This window comes from Alligator sinensis, unplaced genomic scaffold (assembly GCF_000455745.1).
Source record: "Alligator sinensis unplaced genomic scaffold, ASM45574v1 scaffold1097_1, whole genome shotgun sequence".
In the NCBI taxonomy this organism is placed as follows: Eukaryota; Metazoa; Chordata; order Crocodylia; family Alligatoridae; genus Alligator; species Alligator sinensis.
In genome coordinates, this window is record NW_005841950.1 from 2,691,602 (window position 1) to 2,704,437 (window position 12,836).

The 12,836-nt window shown below is 52.0% G+C and overlaps 1 protein-coding gene and 2 non-coding genes across 3 annotated transcripts in view; 1 reads left to right on the forward strand and 2 right to left on the reverse strand.

Moving 5' to 3' along the window:
- LOC102371117 (collagen and calcium-binding EGF domain-containing protein 1-like) overlaps positions 1-12,836 on the forward strand; it is a 31,240-nt gene that overhangs the window by 7,718 nt on the left and 10,686 nt on the right. The window lies entirely within an intron of this gene.
- On the reverse strand, positions 2,116-2,208 carry TRNAI-UAU. The gene is given in 2 exon segments: positions 2,116-2,151; positions 2,171-2,208. It is a non-coding gene; the product is annotated as a tRNA-Ile (tRNA).
- Positions 7,029-7,100, reverse strand: TRNAG-UCC. Its single transcript has one exon. It is a non-coding gene; the product is annotated as a tRNA-Gly (tRNA).

Here is a 12,836-nt window from a genome sequence, read left to right on the forward strand (position 1 = left end):
GTTAATAACTGCCCCCCATGGCAGAGAACAGGCTGGGATGTTAGTAGTGCAAAACACAGCCTTTCCCCTGATCCAGAGCCCCCTCTCCAGAGCTCTGCTCTGGGTGTGCAGTTGGGATACTCAAGGGAGTGACCAGAGGGTCTTGCTGGTGACTTCCGTGGGACTGCAGGAGAAGCAGCGTTTCTCCTAGAAGCACTGCAGAAGGGACATCCTGGAATTTAGACACTAGCTTTGGCCAGAGAAGAGGTGGGTTCAAGACCCTGCTGTGCCACAGACTCCCTGAATAACTTTGGCTAAGTCACGTGGCTTCTCCATGCCTTGGTTTTCCCCATCTGTAAAGCCGATCTCCTTGAATTGAAGGGCTCCCTGGAGACTTCAGTGCTGTGGCACCATGCGTTACAAATGGATCTGGGGGCCAGACAGGAGCAATCTAAGCAAAGGAGGCTGAACTAGGAGGCCATCCTTTTATGAGAGGAAGATGCTTGGAGGGCTAAAAAAGGCCAGGGGGTGTTAGTAGATATGCTCTGGGCAACACATCCCTCTCAGACTATTCTCAGGGACGCTGCAGCTGCAGGCAGGCAGAGCAGAGCAGTACTGGTGGGGAGATCAGATGAGGAGGGGGGATGCTCACAGAGTGATTTTTCTCCCTGTTCCCACAGTGGAGACCCAAGATTTAAAGAAGCCACGGGAAAGAACTAGTACCAGACCTCAAGGTGTCTTGTGCAAGTGAGAGGGGTGGAGGAAGCAGGAAGGTCATTGTAATTAAAATACCTCAGCAGAGGATATGAGACAACAAACCACAGGCTCAGCCCTGCCTTGGCCTCTGTGGGAACCTGGCTTGGCTTTTAATTGAATTACAGCATAGACAGACACAGACAGACAGGTCCAGGAGAGACAGGCCATGGCAAGAACCTGGCACGGCTGGGGGCAGATAGGATGGCATGGAAGAGGGACTGGGTGGCTCAGGGGAGCCATAACACACTTTATGTCATGTTGCCTATGGGGCGCTGGCTGTAGCCCAACCTGGGCTGCTAGTGGCCTCATGCAGGAGCTGCTTGGTGGCCTGTCTATGCAGACAATGCTGGGCTTAGATCCCTTTGTTCTTTTAATGGGTTCCACTGAATCCCATCTGGCTGCCACCAGCATCACCAGGGCTCTCCCCATCCTGAATGAGAGTCTGCAGCTGGGGTTCCTGCCTCTCCAGACATAGCACTGGGTTCCTGCCTCTCCAGACATGGGCAAGACCATCTCCTCCCCATGTTCTCCTCAGGCTCCTTTGAGGACTATCACTCCTTCCATGCTTTATTAAAGTGCTGGGGGTCGGAGACCCTGGTGCAAAGGCACTCAAATCACACCGATTCCCCTGGGAGAATATGGGATGTTTCATCAGCCAGGCCCCTTTTCATGCACAGCTCAGACTGAACCTCCTCCAGGTTTGCTAAGCACCTGCCTGGAGATGGTATCTCCAGTGCCTGCATAGCTCAGACCTGCTTTGTGAAGTCCTTTGCCTTTAGTCCACCAGCCACAGGACTAAACTTCTGCTCACTGAGCTGCATTAACTTGCTCCATTACCCTGGAAGGACCGGGTTCCCTCAAGCAGATGCCCCAAGGGGCCAGGAGCAAAGCCCCTCACCCTTGCTCCCTTGTCTGTTTTGGGCAGGGGAGGCTACCCTGCAGCACGTGTGCCACAAATGGCACAGGCAGCCTCTCTATGTGGCATGTGGCAAATCAGGAAAGGAACAGGCAGCACAGTGGCAGATAGTTTCATAGTTGTTAGGGGCTGAGAGGGTCCTTACAGATCATCAAGTCCAGCCCCCCCTGCACTTGGGCAAGAAAGACTGCTGGGATCAGATGACCCCAGCAGTGGTGGCATCAAGATACTTTTTGAAGATTGCCAGGGTGGGTGACTGTACCACCTCTGCGGGGAGCCTGTTCCAAACCCGTGGTAAGCGACTTGTAAAGAAGTTTTTTCTCCCCCAGGCCCTGATATGCTTATAGGATGCCACCAAGTTCCCTCTGAGTCTTCTCTTCTCCAGGCTTAACAGCCCCAAGTCTTTCAGCCCCTCTTCATAAGACCTGGGCTCTAATCATACACATGGCCCTCCAAAAGTCAAATGTTCCAGGTGAGGCTTGAACTCACAACCTTGGCATCACTTCCTCAGTATTGCTTTATAAGTACCACATGCTAACCCATTGCACCACTGGAGCTGATCAGGGTTCATAGGTAAGGGAGATAGGGCAGGGAGCAGAAAACAGAGCGGCAGGTCAGGCAAACCGCATAGAGAATGAAGCATGAAGCAGAGCAGTGGATTTGCAGGGTGCACAGGGAAAGGGGTAGAAAGTAGAATAGTAGACTGGGCAGCTGAAGGGGACCTGAGCAGCACTTGGAGAGGGTATGGGGCTAATTTGTAGCACTACCCAAAAGGTTGAACCCCACGGTTGTAGGGCCAAAGGATCCTGTCCAGCAAACAAGCCAACCTCTTGCTCTGCAGGAATCATAGAATCATAGAAAGTGGGGAGGAGGTCATCTAGTCTAACCCCTGCTCAAAGCAGGACCACCCCCAACTAGATCATCCCAGACAAGGTTTGTCTAGCCAGGTCTAAAAAACCTCCAAGGATGGAGATTCCACAACCTCTCTGGGTAACCTGTTCCAGTGCTTTACTACCCTCCTAGTGAGAGAGTTTTCCTAATATCCAACCTAAGCTTCCCTTGCTGCAACTTGAGACCATTGCTTCTTGTTCTGTCACCCGCCACTACTGAGAACAGTCCAGATCCATCCTCTTTGGAAGGTAGTTCAAGACTGTCATTAAATGTCCCATCAGTCCTTGTCTTCTCCAGACTAAATAAGCCCAGTTCCCTCAGCCCTCCTCATAAGTCATGTTCCCTAGTCCACTAATCATTTTCATTGCCATCCAGTGGACTCGCTCCAATTCTTCCACATGCTTCTGGTAGTGGGGGGCCCAAAACTGGACACAGTACTCCAGATCTGGCCTCACCAGTGCTGAATAGAGAGGAATAATCACTTCCCCCGATCTGCTGGAAACGCTCCTAGTAATGCAGCCCAGTATGCCATTAGCATTCCTACCAGTGCAGCCCAGTATGCCATTAGGATGCAGTAGAGAGCAGCCAGATGACCTCCGAGCAGTGCCCGCTAGCCCAGACAGCCACTCTCTGAGCTACACTCCTTGGACAACAGAGCACAGCAACAAATCTGACCTGTAATAATTCATCCCTTAGCGCCGCTGGGGACAAGCACCTTAAAAATGCTTCAGGCAGCACTTTTAGAAAGTGGTGTGGGCAAGTGGTTAGGACACTGCACAGAAAGACTTCAGTTCCACCCCTGGCTCTGCCCCTGTGCAGTGACTTTGGAAACTCACTATCTCCCACGGTCTCTGGTTCCTCCCTCTTGCTGCCCATGTTGCCAGGCCTTGCCTGTACGCACAGCACCTAGCACAGTGGAGCTCCCAGCAGAGGCTGCTGCTGCAATACGAGCAGTGGCAGCACCTCGCCTGCCTCAGTACAGCTCCTGCAGGAGTGGGAATCATGTCCCACAAAGCCTCCCTTTTGCAGTGACCTTCCCCTTAGTTTTTTCCAGCACTCCCAGCTGCCTCCAATGTCCTGCCACTCCTCTCCCCTCCCCTTTCCTCCCCTCCCTTGCCCTCTCTGTCCCATCCCTTTCCAAGCTGAGCCCAGCACAGACAGATGCCAGCAACATCTGAAACCCCTCACACCTTGCAGATTAGAGCAGAAGTCAGCACAGTCCCCTTTACCTTTCCTGCAGTGCTCCACAGCCTGGATGGACAGCATGGAGCTTCCAGCCCCATCTCGCTCACCTCCCCTTGCTGCAGCTCCCCGGGTCTGCAGGCTGGCCAGCTTCCCTGTGCCCTGGGGACCGAGAGTAACCAGCCCACTGTCCCACCTTCCCTAGGGGCAGGGGTGGGAGGTAAGTCCATGTGGTGACTGCAGGGGCTGTGGGTATCTCTCAGGCCTGTGCCCTCAGGTAGCGGATTCTGCAGTTTACAGGCTCTGTAAGTGGCATCACGGGGTCCAGTGTTCACCAGCTCCCCATGCAGCCATGTAACTGGTCACCCTGCCACTCTAACTGGTGCTGGTGCAGGTAAGTGGGGATGGTCCCTGCTTTCTCTCATAAGCTTTTTTGAAAGTATCCATTCCCATGGAATGTAGGCATAGAGGGGCCGCGTCTGTCCCAGTGCTGGAGATGAGCTCAGTACAAAGGCCTAGAAAAGGGATGCCAGGGATCACCTTGGCCAGGTGCGATCAGCCTCTGGGCCTTCCTAACTAAGGTCTGGTCCCTCTGGTTGGGAAAAGCCAGGTATAGGAACCTCTGATCACAGCCTGTCACCCCTCCTCCAACATGTACTGGGAGAGGGCACAAGATGGACTCACTCTGTTAGGATACCCCCATGTCAGGAATGTTCTTTGGAGGAAGCAGGCCAGCTGGATTAATAGCCCTAGCTATGACTTGGCTGACACTTGAAGGGATGTGGGACTGGTTGCACTTGGCTCCTGGCCCCAGTTGAAGGGTGTGGGCTTGGGTGGTGAGGTCAGGTGAGTGGACTTCATGGGAGAGTAGCCTAGGAGCTGGGCTTCCACTAAGGGGAGAGTGGGTTCTTGGGTGGGCCTTGGTCTAAAATCCCTTGGGGTGCTCTGATATTTAGATTGGCAGCTGGGTAGAGCCTGTGGGCAGCTCCTTCAGGCTGGGCTAGAAGTACTAACAGGGAAGGAAAGGAACGCCAACTCCTCCCAGTCTGACTGGGAAGAGACCTTAGGAAATGCTAGGCAGCAGAGTCTGGGAACCACTGTTGTCCCCCAGCAAGGGATGGAGAAACTGGCACATGTCACCAGGGCAGTTGCTTTAATAAGTAGGAGTCCAAAAAGGGGGTGGGGGAGGCTGAAGCTGGCCCCTCTGCTCCTCAGTCTGGCAGTGGGCTGAGCTCCCCTCCCAGCCTGGATTCTCTCTCCTCTTGACCCAGAGTCCTGAAAAGCCAGACTCTGCTCTATTAACCTGCCCCCTCCAGCATTTGCCCTGTTCTCGGGGACGCTCCTCGGCCCTTCGTGCCTGACACAGCGAGCTGACTTTGGCTGCACTTCTCTTTCATCTCCCTCATGCGCCAGGAGATGAGAGGATTACTTCATGTCATGTCCAGCCTTCCTGCCAGTCTCTTCCCATGGGATTGCCACTGCCCTGGTTCCAGCAGGCATGAAATGCTAGAAGGTCCTTTGAGCTTTTGTTAGAGGTGCCCATAAGCTGCCTCACTGATTTCCCATTCCCTTCCACCCAGCTGCCTTGAAAAGCCCTATTTTTTGTGTACACTACACCCCAAAATAAGAAACACTCCTTGTTTTTGAGAGGCAGAATGAAAAAAAAAAAAAGAGAGAAATCTTTCTTTATAGCAAGTAACTGGAGAGCAGCAGGGAGCAGAACTTGCTTGTTGTTCTGCTGTCTGTGGATCATGTGCACAGTTACTTTTGCTTTCGCCTGGCAGAAACTTAAGTGGCAGAAACCGCTGTTGCTGTGTTTCCTCACTTACAAGCCCTATTTCCAGTAGCTGTTTTGTTTTGGGTTTTTTTGGAGAAAAAGATACATATTGTTAATAAAAAATATGGTAGAACTCAGGAGAAGTGCTTTTTTATAGATTAATAGATTCTAGGGTCAGAAGGGACCCCAGTGGGCCATCTAGTCTGCCCCCCTGCCCCTGGCAGGCAAGAAAAGGGTCACCAAACCTGGGGTCATGTGAACCCAGCCAGGTGCCTGTCCAGTCTCCTCTTGAAGACCCCCAAGGATGGGGTGAGCACCACCTCCCTTGGAAGCCCATTCCAGATCCTGGCAACCCTGACCATGAAGAACCTTTTTCTAATGTCCAGTCTAAACCTTCTCTCCAGTAGCTTATGGCCATTGTTCCTTGTTATTCCAGGGGGTGCCCTGGCAAACAGATCGTTGCCTACTTCATGTTGCTCTCTCCTTATGAATTTGCACACTGCCACAAGGTCCCCTCTCAGCCTTCTCTTGGAGAGGCTGAAGAGGTTAAGGTCCTTAGCCTTTCCTCATAGGGCCTTCCTTGCAGGCCTCCAATCAGACGCGTGGCTTTTCTTTGGACCCTCTCCAGGTTGTCCATATCCCGCTTGAATTGCAGCGACCAGAACTGGACACAGTACTCCAGCTGCGGTCTGACCAGTGCTGCATAGAGAAAGAGAATCACCTCCCTGGACCTGTTTGTGAAGCACCTACGGATGCACAACAAGGTGCGATTGGCTCTGCCGACTACTTCATCACATTGACAACTCATGTTCATCCTGGAGTCAACAGTGACTCCAAGATCTCTTTCTGCCTCGGTGGAGCTGAGAAGGTCGCCCCCCAGCCTGTAGGTATGATGGCAGTTCTTTCTCCCTAGATGCAGCACCTTGCACTTGTCCTTATTGAATTGCATCCTGTTGCTCTCTGCCCACTTCCCCAGCCCGTCTAGGTCAGCCTGGATCTGGTTCCTCCTTGCCAGGGTGTTAGCTTCACCCCATATTTTAGCGTCATCTGCGAATTTGGATGGGGTACTTCTCACCCCCTCATCCAGATCACTGATGAAGATGTTGAACAGCACCGGCCCCAGAACTGAGCCCTGAGGGACTCCACTGCACACATCTTTCTAGGTTGACCCCAGCCCATCCATCACCACTCTCTGAGTGCGACCCTTGAGCCAGTTTGCTACCCAGTCTACTGTGTAATCATCCAAGGCAAATCTTCTCAGTTTCTTTATAAGGATGGAATGGGATACCATGTCAAATGCCTTCTTGATGTCCAGATAGATAACATCCACCTTGACTCCTGCATCTAAACATTTGGTGGCCTTGTTGTAAAAAGAAACTAGGTTAGTCAAGCAGGACCTGCCTGCTATAATGGTTACCCCTCCGCGTCACATTAGCTAGCGGCTTCCCACAGATGTGTTCCTTGATAATTTTTTCTAGGATTTTCCCAGGGATAGAGGTAAGGCTGACTGGTCTATAGAAAAAGAATTGCATTGGCTGGGAATTGAACCCAGGTCAACTGCTTGGAAGGCAGCTATGCTTACCACTATACCACCAATGCTAGGCCTTACAGTTTAGGGCAATGCTAATTGCCTATCTGTAACAGCAGCAGCATGAACAGACCTTTTATTTGCACTAGGTACTGACTAAGTCACTAAGATCCAAACATTTCCAGATTCAAACATTTCCCTCCTAGGCTGCATAGTACAGAGAAGAGCTAATCCATGAGACTGTTGTGGGGAGAGGAATGAAGGTGCAGGGTACTGTCCCACTGGGGGACAAGCATGATAACCAGAAACCTCTGTTAAAATGAGAAGCAGCAGTATAATCAAATAGGGCAGTTGTCACTAGCCTTCAGAGTTAACATGCTAGGGGGCAGCTTACGCCTTTTTGGGGTCATTGAGCTAGAGTCTGATCTATCTTGCCAGTGTGTGATGCTATTGGGTTTATTAGAGACACTTCACATCCCTCCAAGCTAGGGCAGAGTCTGACCCCTCTCTGCTTCGACAGCCATTGCTGTGGGAGGTCACATGCACAAAGGTTTCCTCCGTAGGCAGAGTGGCTGGAAATTTCAACTCAGTATTAAATAACCAGCTGGAAAGAGGCCACAGGCTACTCTCCAGAGCCATCAGTGAAGGGCTGGAGAGGGGGGCTTTCCATTGCTCCCACCCCCATGCCTACTCCAGCAGGGCCAACAGAGACACAGCTGCTGCTCTGCACTCCCCAGCTCTGGGGCAGGTCACCCAAGCATGCAGCAGGAACCAATGCTGGCTCAGACAGCAGGCTTTTCCTGTGGTTTGCCGTGCATGTGAGAAACTGCTGCTTTCTTTAGAGCTCAGCCCCACTCCCTCCCCTCCCCACAGCCAGGTCTGTATGCCAGAGATCTCCCAGTGCTTTGCTGAGATGACTGGTCAGCTGGGGAAACCGAAGCACCGGGAGGTACCCAGGTCTATCAGTGAATCAGTGGCAGAGCCCACCACATGGAAGCCCGGAGGCCCCGATGCTGAGGCTTGTGCAGGTTTGGGCCATGCTGGTGTCAGATGCAGCCACCTCCGTTCTATATGCTGCACCCAGCCCCATCAGTGTCTACTGTGCTTCCTCCGTGTCTCCGCTCCAGCCCAGCTTCCTTCCCTGACGCCGCCCCAGTGGTACTGGGAGGGGACAGGAGCTGCTCTGACTTTACCAAACATGGCACAGATGACCTAGAGGCAGCACGCGGGGCTGACGCCCATGGGGAAACCAGCCAATCAGAGACACAATTGCAGCCCCAGCCTGAGGAGGGAGAAATGACAGGACTGAACTCTCCAACAACCCAAGAGAGAGCACCCTGCACACACTGGCTAGGGACTGAAGTTACATGTGAACCAGTATAAGTGATCAGAAACTGGTTTGAATCTGTAACACAACAGAAGTTCAGTGCACATAAACCTCATTCAAAACGCCCAAAACTGGTTTAAGATAAACCCAGATGTATGTAGTATCAGATTTAACTGATTTAGGTTAAACTGTCCCAGACCCCCTCCAGATTCAAGTTAACTCTCAGTCCCCCAGCATCCCAGGGTGCTTTGCATCTCCCCCACAATACCACCCCCCTCAGCCCCTTTGCAAGGTGGGTGGGCAGGAAGGCTGAGCAGGAAGGCATGCTCTAGCACCCCCCAGCTTCTGGCCTGGGCCACTGCAAGCATGTGGCTGCATTTCCGGAATCAAAAGTGAAAGTCTGATCACTTGCTTATCAGTTCAATCTACGCAGCTTAGACTGACTTGCGAAGATTGAATCAATTCAGCCTTGGGATTTTTGACTGTCTGTACTTAGCCACCAGGGTCAGAGTTGGCTTGCATCCCCAGCACTCAGGAAAGCTGGTCCAAATGAACCTTTAAAGCAGGCCCTGGAGCCCCACACAGATACTCCCATTCAGAATAAAAGTGGACGTGATTCCATGTAGCTTCCCAAACTTCCAAAAGGGCCTCCCTTGTATCCTGAGCTGCCTGCTTTCCAAACCTTCCCTTCACATTACCAGCTCCACTTCACACTGCCCTGTGCCCACCCAGCTCCCAGGGCAGGAGAAGGAGTCATGAGCAGTTCTAGGATTTTGAAGAGTGGGATGCATGCAGTGAGGTCCATCACCATATATAACACAGCACACATTTTTCTCCAGGTAAAAAGAAGCTAGAAGCTTTATTAATGTGCTAAGGGCCAATGGCTGCATTATTCAGTTTAAGATTGTTTTTGCTTCAATCACAACTTTATTGAAATGAGTTAAAAAACAGTCTGCAGGGCCTGTGAAACAGGAGCTACTTTACCAGGAGCAGCTAACAGGCAGCAGAATTGCAGAAGAAAGAATAGCTTGATAAGTGGAACATCAAAACCATTCAGAAAGGAGAGAAGGTCATTAACACGTGTAGAACGAAGGAACATTTGACTTCCACTCCTGTCCCTGTTTTTTTCATTATTTGTCCCCAACAATTGTTATCCATTTCTGTAGCCTCCCCGTCTGAGAGAGGCTAAAAGGTTACATGGTGGGCCTGGGCCCATGCCCCTGAAGGATGACAAATAGGCCTGTGGAATGAAGAGTTCAGAAGGAATCAAGTAGATTAAACTGAGCCACAATATCAATCAACTCCCACACTGCTGCCTGAAGAGAAATGCTGCTGCCATTGCCGGACACTTGGTCCTAAACTTTGGGTAAACCAGGAACCAAAGGTGGGGTGTGACTGCACCACTGCACCCCCTCTCCCCTCCCCTCCCAGATTCACCCCTGCAGGGAGTTACTGGCAGCTGTAACTATCTGGGCTGTACTGAACAACTAGAGGGACCCATACAGGTCTGAGGCACTTGAGCCAGCCCACTTCAATTCACAAGGTTGGTTAATTCAGATTAACATTCCTCAGCATCCCTATGTAGACCAGCCCTCAAGAGAGCATGGGGCTGGGAGCCCAAAGCCAAGCTGTCTTTATCCAGCCTCTGTAAATAGTCTCCCAAATGAAGAGCCCCAGAGTCCTGACGTATTATTACCCAGCCAGAGATACACAAAACAGGTATCCCTCGATAAGCGATACGTAAGGACTGGGTAGGGGGTGGAGGGGTTCAGCATAGCAAGCTGGGAAGGAAGGTGATCAGGGAATTACACACCCAAAGAGCTGCAGCAATCCTGACTGCCTGAGGAAAGTACTGAGCCAATCCTGGATTCAGGCAAGGGGTTTGCTGTTGACATCTCACAGCCCTCAAGAGATCATGGCTCATTCCTCTCTCTTCCCTGCTCCATTGGTAACCAGTAGGAAATCCAGATTTCTTCCCTCCTCCCTCTCACCCTGAGCTGTATGCATTTGGTACTTCCTCTTTGCACCATCAGCTCTGTTTTGCACTGCTCTCCCACCCACCCGGCTCCCAGGGCAGAAGGGGGAGTTACCAGCAGCTGCAACCATCTGGACTGTGCTGAGCGACTCAGAAAGGGCCTGAACCACAGGGCAGACACGTGAATCAGAAACTCACCCCATTGAGTTCCCCACGCCAGGGAGACAGTGGGACCAGGGGAGCAAGGGCAAGCAGGATTAGATTTGTGGGGTTGGGGATTGGGAGCCCTTCCCTAGGGGGCAGCAGGCCATACTCTGTCTGATAGAGGGTCTCCAAATGGGCACCTCATGGGGCTGCTCTGCATATAAGAAGCAGGAGGCATCATGTAACCTGCCAGATGCCTGTTAAATTGAGATGGGGGAGCAGCAAGGCTGGAAGAGAGCCAGAGGAAAGGCCTTCAGTGGGAGGAGAACGGAGGATGCTGTGGGCTGAGTGGAGAGAGCTTGGAACAGCTGAAATCAGAGGGGCCTAAGAAAGGAGTCCCAGCTGTCTTGTGTCCTGTGGGCTGAGCTCTGCCATGGAGTTCTCCACAGGCACCCTTCCCCTCTCCCCCTACCATACAGGGAGCACTTTGTGCCCTGGGACAGTGACACCATAAGGCAGTAGAGAATAAGGGCCCAGTTTTAGATCATCCCACACCTCACACTTTGTGCATCCATTTTGCACTAGTCCAAATGGTTGCACAAGGGAACGAGTCAACCAGCAACTGAGCCCCAAAAGAGCAGTGGATGGAGACCCTGCAGATGTCTCACAGGATTAAGACAGGAAGGGAGGTAAAAGAAGTGCATCCACTTACTTAGAGACCAGGGAACCTTAGGGGCAAGGCCACCCCACCTTGATTGCAAGCTTGCTGGGGCTGGTTTTCCTGTTCTGCGTTTGTAGAGCACCTAGCACCCTGTGTCCTGGTCCGTGACTGGAGCTTCTGCAGTTCAGATAGTTACTAACAGTGCATCCCAGCCCTTCCCTTCAGCTCTCTCTCAGTGATAGAAACCCGGAAATGGGGAAGGGGGAGTGGGTTCTGCTCATGGCTCACCTGCCTCAGACCTCCAGAGCTTAGAGAGGAGCACTGAACACATCCAGCCTCATTCCAAAGCCTTCCTGGGGTGCAGTCCATCAGCACATAGCTCCACATGGCCACTTCTCATTTGGACAACATGCTCTGGCTTTCATTAAGGACCAGATTGCAGCAGGAAGCTTTTCCTTCCAAGGATGTGGCTCCTCTGAACAACATTAGGCTGAGCTAGACTCAGGGTCCATGCAGCCCTCATTTTGCAGCCTCCTTCTGGCAGGCAACCCAGCTCTCTGAGGCACCAGCAGGAGACCTCTGGCAGCAATGCTGCACCTTTGCAGGGGTATGCTGGTGCAGAGCAGTGTTTAGTGCTAGGGGGGGCTCCAGCTGCTAGCTGGGTATCTGACAGGGAGCTTCAGCTCAGCTGTGCCAAGGGACAAGTTCAAAGCCAAGGAACAAGCTCAAAGCCAAGGGACAACAGAGCTTGAGCAAGTCAGCAGGTGACAACCTAATGGTGCAGTAGGAACACCAGACCCCAGTAACACCCATGCCAGTCCCCTCTGCTGATCATAGGATCATAGAAAATTAGGGTTGGAAGGGACCTCAGGAGGTCATCTAGTCCAACTGCCTGCTCAAAGCAAGACCATCTCCAACTAGATCATTCCGGCCACAATTTTGACAAGCCGGGCCTTAAAAACCTCCAAGGATGAAGATTCCACTATATCTCTAGGTAACTTGTTCCGGTGCTTCACCACCCTCCTAGTATCCTGATGATCAAGGGCAACCAGCACAGTTTCATTAGGGGCAGGTCATGTCAGACCAACCTGATTGCCTTTTACGATCAGGTCACAAAAGCATTGGATGCAGGTGTTGCCGTGGATGTAGTCTTTCTGGACTTCAGCAAGGCCTTTGACACTGTCTCCCACCCCATCCTCATTAAAAAACTAGGCGACTGTGGCATCTATGCCTACACAGTCAGATGGATTGCTAATTGGCTGAAGGGTCGTACTCAGAGGGTGGTGGTGGATGGGTCATATTCAACCTGGGGGGAAGTGGGCAGCGGAGTCCCCCAGGGCTCGGTCCTTGGGCCCGCACTGTTCAATTTCTTTATCAGCGATTTGGACGACGGGGTGAAAAGCAACCTGTTCAAATTTGCTGATGATACCAAAATGTGGGGTGAGGTGGGCACGCTAGTAGGGAGGGAAAGACTGCAGAAAGACCTGGATAGGTTGCAGGGGTGGGCTAACAAAAACAGGATGCGTTTCAATACGGACAAGTGCAGGGTGCTGCACTTGGGCAGTAGTAACCGGCAGCCATCTTACAAGATGGGAAACTCCCTTCTTGAGAGCACGGAGGCAGAAAGGGATCTTGGAGTCATCATTGACTCCAAGATGAACATGGGCCGACAATGCGAGGTCACGGTCGGCAGGGCTAAC